Source organism: Gekko japonicus, unplaced genomic scaffold (assembly GCF_001447785.1).
Source record: "Gekko japonicus isolate JY-2015 unplaced genomic scaffold, Gekko_japonicus_V1.1 scaffold3784, whole genome shotgun sequence".
Classification (NCBI taxonomy): Eukaryota; Metazoa; Chordata; class Lepidosauria; order Squamata; family Gekkonidae; genus Gekko; species Gekko japonicus.
In genome coordinates, this window is record NW_015171009.1 from 18894 (window position 1) to 35871 (window position 16978).

At 43.5% G+C, this 16978-nt stretch overlaps 1 protein-coding gene across 1 annotated transcript in view; it reads left to right on the forward strand.

Moving 5' to 3' along the window:
* The first annotated feature begins 501 nt into the window (after window positions 1–501).
* The window catches only part of PRR5L (proline rich 5 like), a 78117-nt gene continuing 61640 nt past the window's right edge, over window positions 502–16978 (forward strand). The window contains exon 1 of the mRNA XM_015419020.1: window positions 502–615. The gene's annotated coding sequence lies outside the window, so the exon portion shown is untranslated. The remainder of the gene's footprint in view (window positions 616–16978) is intronic.

The following is a 16978-nucleotide window of genomic DNA, read 5'->3' on the forward strand; positions in this document are numbered from 1 at the left end:
GATAGGATTTGACTGGACCAAAACAATCTTAGCTTTCTGAGGTTTGCCCCCTCCCCCCCTTTGCTGGGAGATGGTAATAAAACTTGTGCTGAAGGCTGTCTAATTGGTGCTCAAGATCCCCGCCGTGAATCCCCTCAAAAACTGGTAAGAACAGGGAGCAGAGAGGTGGGACCCGTCTTCCCCAACTGCAGCTTCCTATTTTCCCACTCTTCCAAAAGTGGCGCTATAGCTCCGCTTTAAAAGGGTAACTGGATCTTGCACCCACTGACATGGACATTTTAGTCAGAGAAGTAAACGGATGGGATGCGTCGTAATAACTTCCCTAAAGTTGAAAGGGAGTGGGAGGAGTCTGGGGGCGTTGTGAGAGCTTGGTGCCGCCGCTGTATCCACAGCAACGGCTGTCGATTGATTCCAAATCAGGCTGTCAGCGCTCGTCTTGTTTGAAGGAGGAGATAATTGCAAGGTTGGCGCGTTACAAACGGTCTCTTTGGGCTGCGCTAAACAAGAAGTTGATCTCGAGCAACAGACTGATTTGCACAAAAGGAGGAGATTGATTGTGCCGTGTCTGTTCTGGGAGGAGAGGCAGAGACTGAGGGAAAAAAAATCCCTTTGTAGGTAAAAGCTGTTTTCATTTATTTTTACTGTGGCGGGAGATCTAGACACGCGTCGGCTGCTCAGTCAAAACAAAACAAGAGCAGCTTCTCCATTCCTTTGTGCAGCCCGAGACTCTTAGCAGGTTTCCTCGGAAGTAGCTCCTCTGAATTAAGTGGCGAATACTTCGTCTTAAATGAACCGAGGATGGCAGCCCAGTCCTGGCTGTGCTTGTTTAATTAGTAATGCCCTATTGACTTTTGTAGCAGGGAGGATTACAGCCTTATGTGACCCCAGCCAGGAATTGTTGTTTTTGCTACCTTTTATTCGCTTTCTTCTGCCTGAGCAATCCGCGGCAGGCTTCAGTTTTAGCCCTCTCTGTCCCCAGGAAACTACGGTGGGTGGGGACGCCGAAGAGAGACCTCCCACCCCCCCTTTTCATTTTGCTAAATAATTTTAATTTAGAGCGTAGCTGGCAATGCTGAGACTGCAGATAGCAGAGACGAGCCTGGCAGGCTTTCCCCACTTTTTTTCCTTAAAAAAAAAAAAAAAATCTTTCCTCAGGCGGTGCATGAATTCGCTTGGCTGACTGATTTGGTGAATGAAAAGTGGAACGTTTTTTGTTAACTAATGAACTGCTTCAGGTTTCACTGCTCGGGAGATATCGATAATAGGAGGATTTTAGTCCTTAATAGAATCTGTAACAAAAAAATAATAATAGGTTAAATCATCTATAGTCTTGGTTTTCTTGATTCCCCCCCCCCCCCCTTTTTTTTGTGTGTGACCTTTTTGTGTGTGTGTGAAAAGCCTTAAGCCTTTGCACGTTGCAGCTTGGCTTGAGGCCGGCAGAATGAAAAACTCTCTATGCAGATTCTGCGGCTGGCGTCTCTAGAGCGGGCCTTGGGCGAGAGGCTCCTGAAACTTGGTGGGTTTTCCCCCTTGCAACGCTGCCGAGTCCTGAAATGACTAAACACGAGAAGAAACCCTCTCGGCTTATGTATTTTGGTTTATCAGCAACAAGCGAGGAGCGTATTTATAGTCGGCTGTGTAATTGTGTGGAGTGGAAGGTTTCAATTTTGTTCAACAAGCAACATACCAGTTGCAAGCAGGCATAATATCTCTCCGGGGTTTGCACACGGGGTACGTTTTACAGAACGAACAGCGACGATTTACGGAAGAACGAAGACAATGCCGTGTTGATCCACAGAAGCTCCTGGCGAGACGCCCTGTGGCAAATAAGGGGCAGGGGCGACTGTGAACGTCCTTCTTCCGGGGCCGCTGGTGCGAGCTAGCCTGTACAGACCGCGTTTCTGTGGCAGTCAGGGGCACCAAGAGAGGAAGATAAGCTTTTCACAGCTTGTGCAGGTGTCCTGCTCTCGAGGCGGGATGGCTGTGCACTCTGCGTCTTCCATACCCAGGAGGCAGATGAATGTCTTTCGGCCACTTGATGCAGGCATTCAGGTGTTGTAGAGGCTGGTGCTCTTGGAGGCCATCCTTGGTTCCTAGGATTGCCACCTGACCAGGAAAAAGAAAAAAAAGATTTGCCTGGTTGATCCTTTTTTGCTTTTAGCAAAAAGCATAAATGCCTACTGCGTAATGTACATCCAGCTGTTGTTAAAGCCAGTTGAAAATGGTGGCCAGTTGAACATTTGGCAACACTATTGATTCCTTTGTTGCGAGGAGCATGATTGCACTTCATTGTGTGGGCCTCCTGATTTGCTACCTACCAGCAGGAAGAAAGGTGTGCAGGTCGTCCATCTCCTCCTTGGAAGGCCATCTCATAAGTAGCTTGCCTTCAGTACTACCTGCTGTGGGCTTGCTTCTTCTCTCCTTCCCAGGCAACTTTGGAAGAAGGGGAACTTGCAATAGGGAAGGCTGGATACAGTGAAGGGCAGTCAGAGAGCTCAAAAAGGGCCTGGACTTTCTGAGTGTTTGGAGAACTCTTGGGCAAAGTCCATGCTTTTCCATGGAGATGGCAGAACTACCTTAGAAAATAAGTCAAGATGATTATTCGATCATTAGAAATCTAGAGAGTGGGGTCTGTGACAGCTGTTTTGACGGCATGGCGACCTGCCTGCCTGGTGCAAAGGTCGCAGACATCACGTGCTGTCTAGGTAGATTGATAGTGCTGGGGAGCAGTCATGGTGCAGGTCGGCACCAATGACACTGGGAAATGTAGTCGTGTGGTCCTGGAGGAAAAATGTAGGTTACTAGGCAGAAAGTTAAAGGGCAGGACCTCAGAGGTAGTGTTCTCAGAAGTGCTGCCAGCTCCATGTGCAGGGCCACCTAGACTGGCACAGATCAGCAGTCTCAATGTGTGGATGAGAACGTGGTGCTGAGAGGAAGGGTTCAGATTTGGTAGGCACTGGGGAACTTTCTGGGACAAGCTGAGCCTGTACAAAAGAGATGGGCTTCACTTGAACCAGAAAGGAACCAGGCTGCAGGTGATTAATATAAAAAAGTGACAGAGCAGCTTTTAAACTAATCCCGGACAGGAGCTGGGGAGCTTCTGGTTTGGGATAACTCAGCCGAAAGGGATAATTGCATCAACACTCAGGGTAATATTGATAGGAGCATAATAGAACCTGGGAGTGAGGGCACAGTGGCAACTGAGGGCCATGTGTGGTGACTAAGGGACTGAGGGAGGAGAGGTTACTGGAGAGGGAAACAGCGTTACAGGTGCCTGTATGCCAATGCTAAAAGTCTCTGAACTACGATGGGGGAGCTGGAGTGCTTGGTGTGCAATGATAATTTAGATATAGTAGGTATCTCAGAAACATGGTGGAATGGGGAAAATCTATAGAATACAGTGATTCCTGGATATAGGCAGGACAGGGAAGGACAGGTTGTTGTTGGTGTTGTGTTGTACATTGAAGAGAACATAGAATCAAATAAGAAAACACCAGGAGAATGAATTCCCCAATAGACTTGGTTCTGAGGGGGTCTCAAGACCTGGTGAGAGATGTAGAGGTTGTTACACCGATTGGGAGCAGTGACCACAGTGCTATTAAGCTCAGCATTCAGGTCAATGGAAAGTTACCCCTAAAGTCCAAAATGGTAACATTTGATTTCAAAAGAGAAAATTTTACAAATATGAGGGGAATATAAAAAGGAAGTGTAGGCTAATGGGGTCTGAACTTGCTGAGACAGAGAGGGGAAAAGATCTTGGGGTCATAGTGGATAATTCAATGAAAGTGTTGTCCCAGTGTGCTGCTGTGGTAAAAAAGGCAAACTGTTACGTTAGGGATGATTAAGAAATGAATTGAGACTAAAGTGGCTAATATTGTAATGCCCCTGTGTAGATCTATGGTGCAGCCTCATTTGGAATACTATGTACAGTTCTGGTCACTGTGTCTCAAAAAGGCCATGGCAGAGCTGAAAAAAGTACAGAGGAGGGCAACCAAGAAGATTAGGTGGTTGGAGCACCTTCCCTATGAGGAAAGGCTGAAGAGTCTGGGAATTTTCAGTTTAGAAGAGAGATGACTAGGGGGGGGGGCATGATAGAGGTTTATAAAATTATATATGGGATAGAGAGAGCTGACAAAGAGAGAACTTTCTCCCTCTCCCCAAATGTCTCTATGCCCTATTGCTGGCCATCCAGAGGAACAGGTTGGCCACTGTGTGAGACCGGATGCTGGGCTAGATGGGCTATTGGTCTGATCCAGCAGGGCTCTTCTTATGTTCTTAAAGAGGGGATTCTGTCTATTAAGCAGTGATTTGACAGTAGTAAGCAGTGGTTTGACAGTAGTTGGTGCATAGGACTTGAGGGAGTTCCACTGAAACATCTCTTATAGGTTAACATGATTGTGCTAATACTGTGAATGATGTATAACTGGGTTTGACTTCGTGGTGCATAATATTTCATGGTGTTGAAAGTTTACTCTTATTTTTTCCCCCTACTTTTTTCGCAGAGGGATTTACTTTGTTACCAACTGAAAAAAAGTCTGCTAAAGACTAGAATGTCAAACAAGAAAGGTACAGGGATACTTTAAGAGTTATGGTGGGTGAATTCAAATGAGATTGCAGCAAGCAGAACATTTATTGCATAAGGCTAAAGGCCATTACAAAAATGAGATTGTTTGCCAATCAATGCTCCCTCTAAGCTGTGGAGTCTTGTGAGCAAAAATTCAGCTTTGTGAGCTACTGGCATTAAAGCTGTGAGCAGGCAATTTGGGTACTGCATAGATTAGTTTGCTCTGGAGCCATCCCTTCCTGAGCTAAGGCAAAAATGTGTGAGCCGGAGGCTAAAAAACTGTGAGCTAGTTCACACTAACTCAGCTTAGAGGGAACCCTGATGCCAATAACTTCCTGCCCAATGGCTTCTAATAATTACTGTGTTTGAGTTCAAAACAACTCTGTTAAGTACACCATTACATTCACATTTAACCTGTGAAAAACAGAGAGATCATTCACACATGCATGTTCATCACGCAGTGTTCTGTCACTTACGTCAGCACAGTCACTAAGGCTGATATTCCAAATCACTGCAAGTAAATACAAAGAAACCCAGATCTCAGCATAGCAGAGAGAAAAGGTCTGGCCCATCCCAATCCCTGATTTGCTAGTTTTCTAAATGCAGAATTTCTTTTTCATTAGAAGAGCTTTGGAAATGTGATTCTGATATCAGCACTGTCTGTTCTACCACCACAGAATTCTACTACTTTATTCTTTACATTTGTAGACCTGTTGCGAGCTATGACCAGACTTTAAGGAGTTACTCATGACTAACAAATACTTTGGCTGAATCAGACAAATATCCTTCAAGTTTTATCCATAGTTTCCCTTAGGTACAAAAGGAAAAATGCTGATGAATAAGGGCATACAATAGAATATAGTCCCAGAGACTATAACTGGCAGTTATTTTTTCTGGGATAAATGGATCTAATGATATAAGTCAATGCCCCATTACCTGTTAAGTAGAAAGCGTATCTGGGCAGGGAATACAGAGAAACACTCTTGAGTATAATGAAGTTTGAGTCCAGTGGCACCTTTAAGACCAACAAAGTTTTATTCAAGGTATAAGCTGTCATGTGCATGCACACTTCTTCAGATACAATGAAATAGAAATTATCAGTCCATACGTATAGGTAGCAGGTGAGTAGTAAATTATCATACACCATAATGAAGATGTTTAACAGATACAAGGACCATTATGTAGTTACCATTTGTTTGGGTTTAATTCCAGGGGAAAACATAGTGAAGGGAATAAATATGTCAAAATTGGAGATTGTTTGGGCAGATGTATCCTTGATTGTGGAATGCTGAAAGTAATAAACTGAGACCCTGCCATTATTCTCCATCCCTCTCTGTTCAAGCATGGAGGTGACCTTTCAGCATCTACTTCTTTGAAGTGGGGCAACTGAGTATATTGATGGCAAGATGGCAAGATGTACACTGATCGCTTTTGGATTGACCCAGGTAACTGGAAAATTTAGCTTGTGATTGTAGTGTAAGCCTTGCACATCAGAAAGCAGATATACTTGATTATTGGATACTTTAATGACAAATTCTAGCACTTGTTTTATCTTAATAGAATCTGTGCCTGTGAGATACTGTTTCCTGCACTGGAAATTCCAGTATCTCTTATGTGTTTCCTGTATTGATTTTGTGAACTCCACCATATCAGTTCAGTTTGCAATCTTTTAAAAACCTCAGTAGAAGAAGAAATATTGATTTGCACTGGAATGGTAATGTTCCCACCCTCAAGTTTTAGTAGTGATTGCCACACAAAATCTGTTTCTTAGTGCTAGATTGAGTAGTGGTGTTGAAAACACCAATTTCAGCCAATCCTTTGCAACTTTATTACAAAATTAATGCACTTGCAGTTCAAATTTCTGTTAAAAGCACAAGAGCAGGGGATACTAAAAACTTGTGCTCTTGGTACCCAGCCACATGTGGAATTGCTAGCTTTTTTTTAAAGCTACCCTTTGCTTCTATGCTCTTAAACAGATGTTTGATCTGGAGATATTAGCATGTGATAATGCTTATCTCCATGCTCTGAAACCATCATCTACTAATTCCAGATGGGTCTATATTTATTCTGTAGAATCAAAACGAAACAAGAGTTAGGTGGCTCTTTAGATACTATTTTTTTTTAATTTTAGCATAAGATGCTTTTGTTATGACTCTGACACATGCAATCTTCTACTGGAATAAATGCTGCTATTCTTTAAGGTGCTACTAGAGTCCAGTTTTGGTTTCATCATCTGCTAATGTCTGCAGATAAGGCTACTGTTGATAACTTTCAGGAAAGGTTATTAGCAGTACAATCCTAAGCAGAGTGACACCCTTCTAAACCCATTTATTTCAATGGACTAAAGTATAACTTTGGTTAGGATCGCACTATAAATCAGGAATGTCTGTGTGTGGTGGGTTCCTTTTGAACCGCATAAAACCGATTTCTTGCCATTACGGGATACCTTTGTATACCATCACACATGCACAACTAGAAACCCATGACAATATTATTATTTTAAAAACACATTTTATCAATCATTAATATTGTTGGTTGAAAGACTACTAATAATGTTCTGGACCTAACAAACTATGTAACAGCCATCCTGAAAAATAATTAACCAAATTTTCAAACTTTTCAGAATTCAGAGAAATACTGACTAAGTCTTGAATTCAACATGATGTAGACTTTCTGCCCCCATTTCCTGAATTTTTAAAGATGGTTTTAATAGTTGAGAAATCTGTCACTTCTGTTCATCAAACCATAGGTTTGTGGGTTCTGGTCAGGAAAATTTGGGCAGAAAGACAATGTCCATTAATCTTTGCAGCCTTATCTACTGAGATGGGATTTGATAGTTCAGATAGATTTGTTGAGATGAGAATCCAGCATTTTTCATTTTATTTATCCATCTATAAGTTGTTCTCCAGTCTCAGCCACAAATAAGCTCCATCTTTCTTGTAAGAGATTTACATCTCCAGGTACGGCTGCCCCAACCAAAAAATAAAACTGGCAATGACAGCTATATCAAACATTTTAAAGACCAGTCTCATTGCCACCAATTAATTCTATGCCTGCAGGTTACCGTATAGGTTAAGTGGTCAGTTATCCATCCTACCTTTTGCCTTTACTGTATTCAAGAAGGATGGCTGGTTTTCTGGGCTTTTCCTCCACTGACAGAGCCTGGTAGGTGACAGTAGCACTAGTTTTTACCTCTTGGGCAAATAGGAAACCTATCAAATACCAGAATGGATATAATGTTGGGCCGGTATGTTTATGGATGGTGTCTTTTGCTGTCCCGGATTGTCCTGTCCTGTATTGTATTTTGTGGCCAGCTGCAGAAGAAACAGTAGAAGTTAATGTCTCTTCAGTTGTGCTGATTTGGATGCCCTTCTGTTCTGTAGTTCCTTCTGGTTTTATCAAGAGAGCAAAAATACTTATTGGTTATTTGTGGAGTGTGTGTGGGAGGAATTTCAGGCAGGGGTGGTGACCTTACAGCCTGGGGAAAAAAGGCTCCCCTGGAGATAACCTGGAGGTAAACTGTTCCATCAGTTTGTTATCAAAGAAATGTTAACAAATGGTGAATACAACTCTGAATGAACTCTAAGTCAGTTATATCAGAAAACTCATTTTTGCATTGGTGTAATGAACTACTTTAGTCATTATCATGGACTGAGGTAAGTTTTTACCAGACAAGGAAAAATCCATTCACATTTGGGGAAGTATATTACCCTGGGCAGTTTTTCATCTAGAAAGAGCAAAGTGTGTATAGGGACTGTTCTTTGGGGTGTGCTGGGATGCCAGTGACAACATTCTGAAAGGACAAAATTATAGGACCACTGACCTCCAGGTTACTGCACAAAATGTGTTTCTGGGGTTACAAATTACCACAAACCAATATAGCAAAGTTTGAGTCCAATGCCACCTTAAAGATGCCACTGGACCCAAACTTTCTTCTGCTTCTTCAGACCAACATGGCTACCCACCTGAATCCACAAACCAATATGTTATTTAAAGACGTGAGAACATGTTGGACTACTTTGCTCCTCATGTCACATGGACACTGGCACCTCAGAGGACTAGCCCGAACATTGGAGAAATGTGTGTCTGGATTTGTGCTTCTATAAACATTGCACTTCGGTCAGTCCATGGATTAATAACCTACGTCTTAAAATACAGGGTTTGGTTGTCCCTCTGAATAGAGTGGGTCCAATTTTTTTAGACTAGGTTTTGAATGAATCTTAAAAGTACTTGGTTTTTTAAGCAATAAATCTCATCATTGTGGCAGATCCCTTATTTCTGCTGGTATCTCTTCAAATTGATCTTTGCTTAACCTTTCCTTAAATATGATCTAAAGAGATCATTTACTCTTCACGGTATCCTAATAGAAAAACCAGATGCGCATAAAATTAAACTGCTATTGCTTCCATTCTTCCACCTATGGTGATTGGTTTTTTTGCAATTGATGATTTCTTTTACTGAATCGGACCTGTTGATGAGTTGAGCAATTGCTATGAATCTGCTAAAAATCTTTTTTTCTCTCCCGCATTTCCCCCATGTGCTCTGCAAAATTAATCTTATTCTCAGTTAATCTTTTGAGTTTCAAGCAATCCGCCCCATAGTAAGAAGCAAAGTATGAGCTTCCTGATATCCCTCTTTCTCTGCCATGTCCCTGCAAAAGCATTGGTGCTAAAAAGACTAAATGTGAAGCCATCGTGATACATCAACACACTATTATTTGTGTGTTGTACGGCCTTTTCTTTAAATTGTAGGGGCAGTGGTATTACTCTTGAGTTAGTTTATTTTTGGGGGGTGCTAACCAGTATTTCTCTTAATTTTTAGTCTAAACAAATACAATTGAACACACAGAGTCATATTCTATTTTCTGGGCAGGGGAGAAGGAACTCAACAAAAAAAATGCGGGGGTGGGGGAGGAAGAAGGGTGCCAGTCAATAAGAAATATCCGTTGCTGCCCTCAACCAAAAGCCTGGCAGAACATCTCTGCCTTACAGGCTCTGCAAAATTGCATAAGATCCTGCAGGGCCCTGGTGTCATTTGGCAGAGAGTTCCACCAGGTCGGGGCCAGGACCGAAAAGGCCCTGGCTGTGGTTGAGGCCAGCCAGACACCTCTAGGGCCAGGGATCACCAGTCAGTTGTTATCAGTAGAGCGCAAAGCTCTCCCAGGGGCATACCGGAGGAGACAGTCCCATAGATATGTTGGCCCCAGACAGCTCAAGGACTTAAAAGTCAATACCAAAACCTTGAACCTGACTCAGTACTCCACTGGAAGCCAGTGTAGTTGGCGCAGCACAGGTTGAATACGTGCCCTCTGTGATGTTCCTATTAGGACTTGTGCCACCGCATTCTGGATCAGCTGGAGCTTCCAGGTCTGTCTCAAGGGTAGGCCAGCATAGAGTGAGTTACAGTAACCTAATCTGGAGGTGACCATTGCATGGATTACCGTGGCTAGGTCAGGGCATGAGAAGAAAGGAGCCAGTCGCTGAGCTTGGCGAAGATGGAAAAACACCAGCCTGGTAACATGTGTGACTTGGGCCTCCATTGAGAAAGAGGCATCCAAGGTCATGCCCAAACTCTTGACAGACGGTGCTGGTGTCAGCGGTGCCCCATCAAGAGCTGGAAGCCTGGACTCCAATCCCAAAGCGCCTCTCCCAGCCACAAAACCTCCGTCAGATTCGGTCTCAGTCTTTAGCCATCCCACTTTGGCCTTCAGTCCCTCGGCCAGCTAATGAATGCTCCAGCTGTGGCCATTCCTCGAAAAGCTTGATCTGGCAGCAGTGATCCATTCTCTGATTACTGTAATTTTTTTTATTTGGGGCTGCTTTAAGTGGTTTAATCTAAACACTGCCTTTTAAAAGAGTGTACGGTTACTTGTGTGGTGGAGTTCATATCTTAACTTGGAAAGAAGTTTCGCAGGAATCAATAGGATCTACTTCCAGCAAGACTGTGTTTAAAATGGAAAGGGGCTGGTCTTGATGGAACCCAAATACCACTCTTCTGAGAGGCATGCAAGTTCTTCTCTGTGGTTTCATTTTCCATACAAGTCTTTCCTATGCCTTGGCTTGGTCACAGCAACTCAAAGCAGAAATAGCTTGATGACCAGTAAAATAGGATGGACATTTTTAATCTTCTGGCTTCTGATTACAACCTTGCTTGAGAGATGTTTTATTATCAGTGAGATTCAGTAAACAGGACTGTAAGAGCCAGGTGACCTCAGCTACTCTACAAACTACTACCAGTTTTTTTTTTCTCCTGAAGGAATGTTTGCTTATTACAGGTTATGGCATTTTGGTTGTGCACGAACTGAATCTCAACAAATAAATCTTTCTACATCAAAGTAAGCACTGTCCCTTCACATGGAATTATGTCAGGGCCAACTTGGGACAGTACTGCAAATGCCCTACAACTGCTAACACACTTGGCCTAATATTGTTTTTAAAAGGCTTTGCCAGGAACCTTGTAACTGTTAACATGCCATTAAGATCTATGTTTTCCTGCTCCATTCCACCAAACTCACTATTTTTGGGGTGTTCAGTAAGAGCGGGAATAGTAGCCCTGACCCTTTAACAGTATACTGAGAAGCCGAAATCCAGCAGATGTAGCCACTAGCAGACAGGAATGCTGTGATGAGAGACGTTTCACTTGCTGAGTTTTTTTGCTTATCATATGGCTGTTGTTTCAGGATAATGACACTCTAGTGTGAAGACTTTTCTGGTGTTCATTGTAATATGACTCTCTTTCACAGTCTTCTTAATTGTTTGTGGTTTAATTATCATTGCTGTGCCTTGTCTAGGTTATGGAATGTGTAACGTGTTTCATGGCTAGCTATTCCAGTCTTCTACTGGCTCTGGTCCTCTCATCTTGGCCTCTCAGTTGCAGACTGGAATCGCTCAGGGGGATGCTAAGATAAAGTGATAGTGAAAGTCCAGTCTGGCTATCATGGGCAGCTAAGGGGAGGAGCTAAGGAAAGAGGCATCCTACTTTGTCCTTTCTCACTTTCAGCTACGTGTGCATTGCATTTTTGCTCTCTCAGCATGAGAGGCAGATGGTTACTCTTCAGTATGGTCTAAAGGTAAGTGATCTACATAAGCATAGTTTAATTGAATGTGCCAGGAATAAAATGTCTTTTGGATTATGTACCCTTCTTTCAGTCCTTTTTGAAGGATTCTACCCTTTAATTAGTGAGTAGCATCATCAGTAATGTTGAATTTAACAAGCTTTTGCTTTATTTATCGTATTCCTTCTCTTTTGCTTGAATGTAGTCAGGGGGTGAAAGTAACTTAAATTTCTTACCAGTACTGTTTTTTCATGGGTGGTTAATAACGTGGCCTCAAAACAAATGATGGGAGTTACCACTTTGGCCACTTTCTTACCAGTAATGTGTTTTTTTTGGGTCTACATTCTGATTGTGTTTTTTAATTGGGTTTATTTTACTACAGCATTTACATTGAGGGTTGTGGGGCTTCATTAGACTTTCTGCAAGCAATGTGGGCAATGGGGCAGTGTGCTGAAGTAGATTCTGTCGAGGTTACGTTTTTAATTCATTTTTAATGTTCTTTTACTAATGGTAATTGAAGATATAGCTGCGAGTTTCCAGTTGTCCAGTGGTAACACTGGGGCATCACTAATGTACAGTGCCAGTTTGGTGTACTGGTTAAGTGCACGGACTCTAATCTGGGAGAACCGGGTTTGATTCCCCACTCCTCCACTTGCAGCTGCTGGATGACCTTGGGCAAGCCATAGTTCTGTCAGAGCTGTTCTCTCAAGGAAAGTTCTGGAAAAAGCTCTCCCACCGCCCCACCTTGTAAGCCGCTCTGAGATTCCCTTGGGTAGTGAAGGGTGGGGGATAAATCCGATCTCTTCTTCTCTTCTTCTACAGTAGAATAACTCTGTGAAGGGTCTGAGTGAGGGGAGCGTATTAAAGGAGACTGGGCTACCCTGCCTGCTGATGTCTCTGTGAGTGACAGAGAGGACCTGAAAGGATGAAGTGGTCATGGTTCTCTGTAGATTTTAAAAGCTATAAGAAGGGTAGCAACATGTGACGGTCTTCACCTACTTGTAACCCTGAACCTGAGAGAGAGAGAGAGAGAGAGAGAGAGAGAGAGAGGTTGTGGAGGGTGGTAGGCACTCCGTGAGTGGAGAAGGGACATCACTATTTTATTTATCAGATTTATACCCCACCACTCCCTCAACAAGCAAGGCTCGGAGTGGCTTACATCAGAGTCAAATACAATTTGATAAATAATCTTAACAGCAACAACAACAATAATCAATAGCATAAATTAAAACCAGTTATATAAATCTACTATTAAACATGTCTGCATCTGACAACCCAAAACTAGAATGATCTGATGGAAACAATACAAAAATCTCAAGCAGTATGCAACAACTAATTCAAAGCCTGTTGGAATAACTCTGTCTTGCAAACCCCGCAGAAGCTAACAAGGCCTCACAGGGCATGCATGTCCTCCATTCCACGGGGATGCTGCCACCACAGAGTAGGGTTTCAGAATTATTCACTTATTTTAACCATAGGGGATTCAGTACATGTAATGTTTTATTTCCCTGTGGGACATTTGGGCCTTTAAATTTCTAGCTAGCCAAAGAGCATCTATGAGAGTGACCAAGTTCTATAAGCCGAATCGGGGTTTTGAGCTCCCCCCCTCCCCGAGTTCCCATTACCATATTGGAAGCAGCTTTTGAAAGTTCTCCTACTTTGAAAAAAAAATGGCCTGCCATGTGGCAGTCAGTCTGATCTCTGTTCCAAGGAAGATTCGGGAGCAAATTTTAAAGGGGTCAGTCTGTGAGCATCTGAAGGACATTGTGGTGATCTGGAGAAGTCAGCATGGATTTGTCCTCAATGGGTCCTGCCAGACCAACCTTGGGGGCGGTCACACGTGTGAGATAAAGCCGGGGGGGGGAAGTGAGGCTATTTGCTCAGGAGAAATTTGACCTGCAGTTGCGTGATCACACAGCTCTTGGAAGCTGCGGGCACAGCCCACCACTGTGTGATCAGACGCAACCGCGGGCGAGTCGGGTTTTTTTTTTTGCTGTTTGTTTCTGATGCGCTTCCATGAGGAATCAATGAATCGCATCTCCGCACTGAGGAGTTTGTGATGATGCGCATTCCAAGAAGGGGGGGAAAACAACGGCATGGAGTCGGGATGGCCTGATCATTCTGATGCCATGAGAGTGTGCTGGAGCAATCAGACGCGGGAAACTCCATCCGTGGCCCGTCACAACGCGTTTCCAACCGGATTTTCCCTGGTGTCTTTTTACTCCGTTTCCGCGGTGGAGCAAAACGGGTTGCCGACGGGTACATGGCACTTCCCAGATGTTCATGTCTGATCGCACCCTTTAAATCCACCTGGCATTCGCGCCTATGGCTGGGCTAATTGTGCGTGTGATTGCGCCCCTCGTTTCCTTCTTTGGTAGCTCACTGGATCATGGGAACACCACTGATGTTGTTTACCTGGATTCCAGTAAAGCCTTTGACAGAGTTCTCCATGATGTTCTGATGGGTAAACTGGAGGACTGCAGACTGGACTCAAGGATAGTTAGGGGAACTGGTTGGAGAACCACACCCAAAGAGTAGTTGTCAATGGCATTTCATCTGATTGGAGGGAGGAAGCTAGTGGGATGCCACATGGCTTGGTTCTGGGCCCAGTACTTTTCAGTATTTTTATAAATGATCTGGATGAATGGGTGGAGGGAAGACTTATTAAATTTGCAGATGGCACCAAATTGGGAGGAGTAGCAAACACAGCAGGAGATGCAGAATTCAACAAGATCTGAATACAGTGGGAAAATAGGTGGATCTTAATAAGATGCAATTTAACAAGAGTTCTGCATCTGGGTAACAAAAATGGGAAGCACACACAGTGGATGAAGGACCAACTAATGGGTAGAAGTTTGTGTGAACAAGAGCCTGGGGTAGGGGTGGACTGTAAGCTAATCTGTGATGCAGGGGCAAAAAAGGCTAATGCAGTCTTGGGATGTATCAACAGAGGCATAACATCCAAATCACAAGATGTCATAGTCCTACTGTACATTGCATTTGTCAGGCTACCCCTGGAGTACTGTGGACAGTTCTGGAGGCCTCACTTCAAAAAGTATGTGGACACAATGGAGTGGGTACAGAAGAGAGCAACGAAGATGACCAGGGGCCTGGAGACCAAGCCCTACAAAGAAAGGCTGAGGGATTTGGGAATGTTGAAGGGGGAAATGATTACTCTCGTTAAGTATTTGAAAGGCTGTCATTTAGAGGAGAGCAGAGAGCTATTCCTGTTGGTAATGGAGGATAGGACTTGGAATAATAGGTTTAAATTAAGGAAGGAAAGATACCAGATGGATATTAGGTAAGAGTAGTTCAGCAGTGGAATCAGCTGCCTAGGGAGGTGGTGAGCTCCCCCTCACTGACAGTCTTCAATCAGCGGCTGGACAAACACTTGTCAGGGATGCTTTAGGCTGATCCTGCTTTGAACAGGGGATTGGAGTAGATGGCCTGTATGGCCCCTTCCAACTCTATGATTCTATAAGAGGGATGTTGTTCAGTACAGATCAAGTCTGAATGCTTAGATTTGCACAGTTCTGTGGGGGGCTGTTTTTGATCTCTGAGCTTTTTGCATATCATGCTCCGATGGCCAAGTTTTTTCAACTTAGGCTTCTAAATATTTGCAAGATCTACCAACTTCAGCTTCTTTGTGCTGAGGTGTAATCTACATCAGATTATGGTCTGCCAGTATGCTAAAATTGAGTAAAAAGAAAGGAAGGATTGGTAAACTGTTAACAAGAGGAGGAAGTGGAATTTCGTACTGAGATTATAAGAATGCTGCTATTTCTGATGCGCAAAGAGGGGAAAAATGGGTGGCTTTTCTGAATCCAGTGTTGTGGCTGCCTCCAGAAATTCCCAGTCTATGTGACAAAGTTTGTGAGGATCTGTGAAATTTTCCTTGGCAACTCCTTGCATTGGTACCGCATCTGATTTTACAAATTAACTTTCAGTTTAAGTTTGCAACCTGGGAGTAACTTGGGTTGACTTTGGTGGGGATTTCTTCAAAGTAAAACTTGAATAGGAGTGGGCTGTGCATCTTCTTATTTTGTATGTACTTGGTCTTTGGAAATCCCTTCCTGATCTCTGATACTCTAGTTCTGCAGTATCCACTGGCTACCCTCCCAGTTCCCATGGTTCTTTTGTAAAGAAATTAGTGCTCACCACCCCACACACATCTTTGCCAAAAAGAATGAGTGTTTTTTTTAAAAAACACACACACATAAAATGGTTTGCACAGTTTTTGGAGGTGTGAGAAGAGTAAAATCCTCTTGACTTGAACATAATATAATGATCAGAAGCTCTTTGATTCTTTTGAGGGGGGTCAGTTAAGCTAAGAGGGGGGTGTTTTGTTGTTTAAATGCTCCTTTGGGATAGTAACAGAATCAGTAGATATTGTAAACTGTAAACTCTGCCTATGAAATTGAGCTGTATGTTCTGGTGTTGCTATGGGGGGGGGGGAAGGTAAGCAGAACTATAACAGGACGTGAGAGTTTAAAAGCACACACATGCACCAAAACCCAGGAAGTGAGACTGTTTATATCTCTGTTTTTGGTGTGAAGAACTTTCACTCTCCCACCTAGTTCCTCACTGTGTAGCTGAATTCTTTTGCAGTAGCTCATCTTCCTTAATTAGGATTGTAAGAAGTCTAGTGGTTATTCCTTTCAATGCAGGATGCTTTGTACCCCAGCTTTTGTTATGGATGGGCCCATACTATAAGCACAAAGAGGCAGCCAGGCCAGAATTTCTCATTCAAAGGGAAGCAGCAGCAATAAAGCCCCAGATCTCCCTGCACTCCCATGTTGGCACTTTTTTGGTGCAACCCTTGTGCTGTAGCAAAAAAGGTATATATTCTCCTTCCACCAAGGCACTATGTTTATGTCGCAGGGCTTTTTTTCTGGGGGGGAATGCACCGGAATGGAGTTCCAGAACCTCTTTGACAATTCAAAAAAAAAAAGTTTAAAAGTTTATGAGTTCTCAGTGTACAGATTGAAAACTTCATTTCCCTCTTGAAAGTTCCAGCGCCTGCCTCTTTTTTTTTTTTAAAGCCCAGTTTATGTGTATTTGTGTTACTGAATTTCACATCCTTTCCCTTTATGCAAAGTACCACCCCTGCTGTATGGCTTCCATAAACTGATAAACTTAGGCCCCTGCCACACGGGGGGGGGGGCATGGCCAAAGTGCGGCTTTTTAGAGCCGCACCAAAAGAGACACGCAGCGGCAGGATCAAACAGATCCCCTGAGCTGCCACGCAGTTGCTCCCCGGCACGATCAGATGCTGGGGGGGGGGGAAGCCACAGAATGGAGAGCGTGGCAGCCGGCTGCGCATGTGTGCGCATGTGCAGTTTGGCTGGGGGCCTCCCATG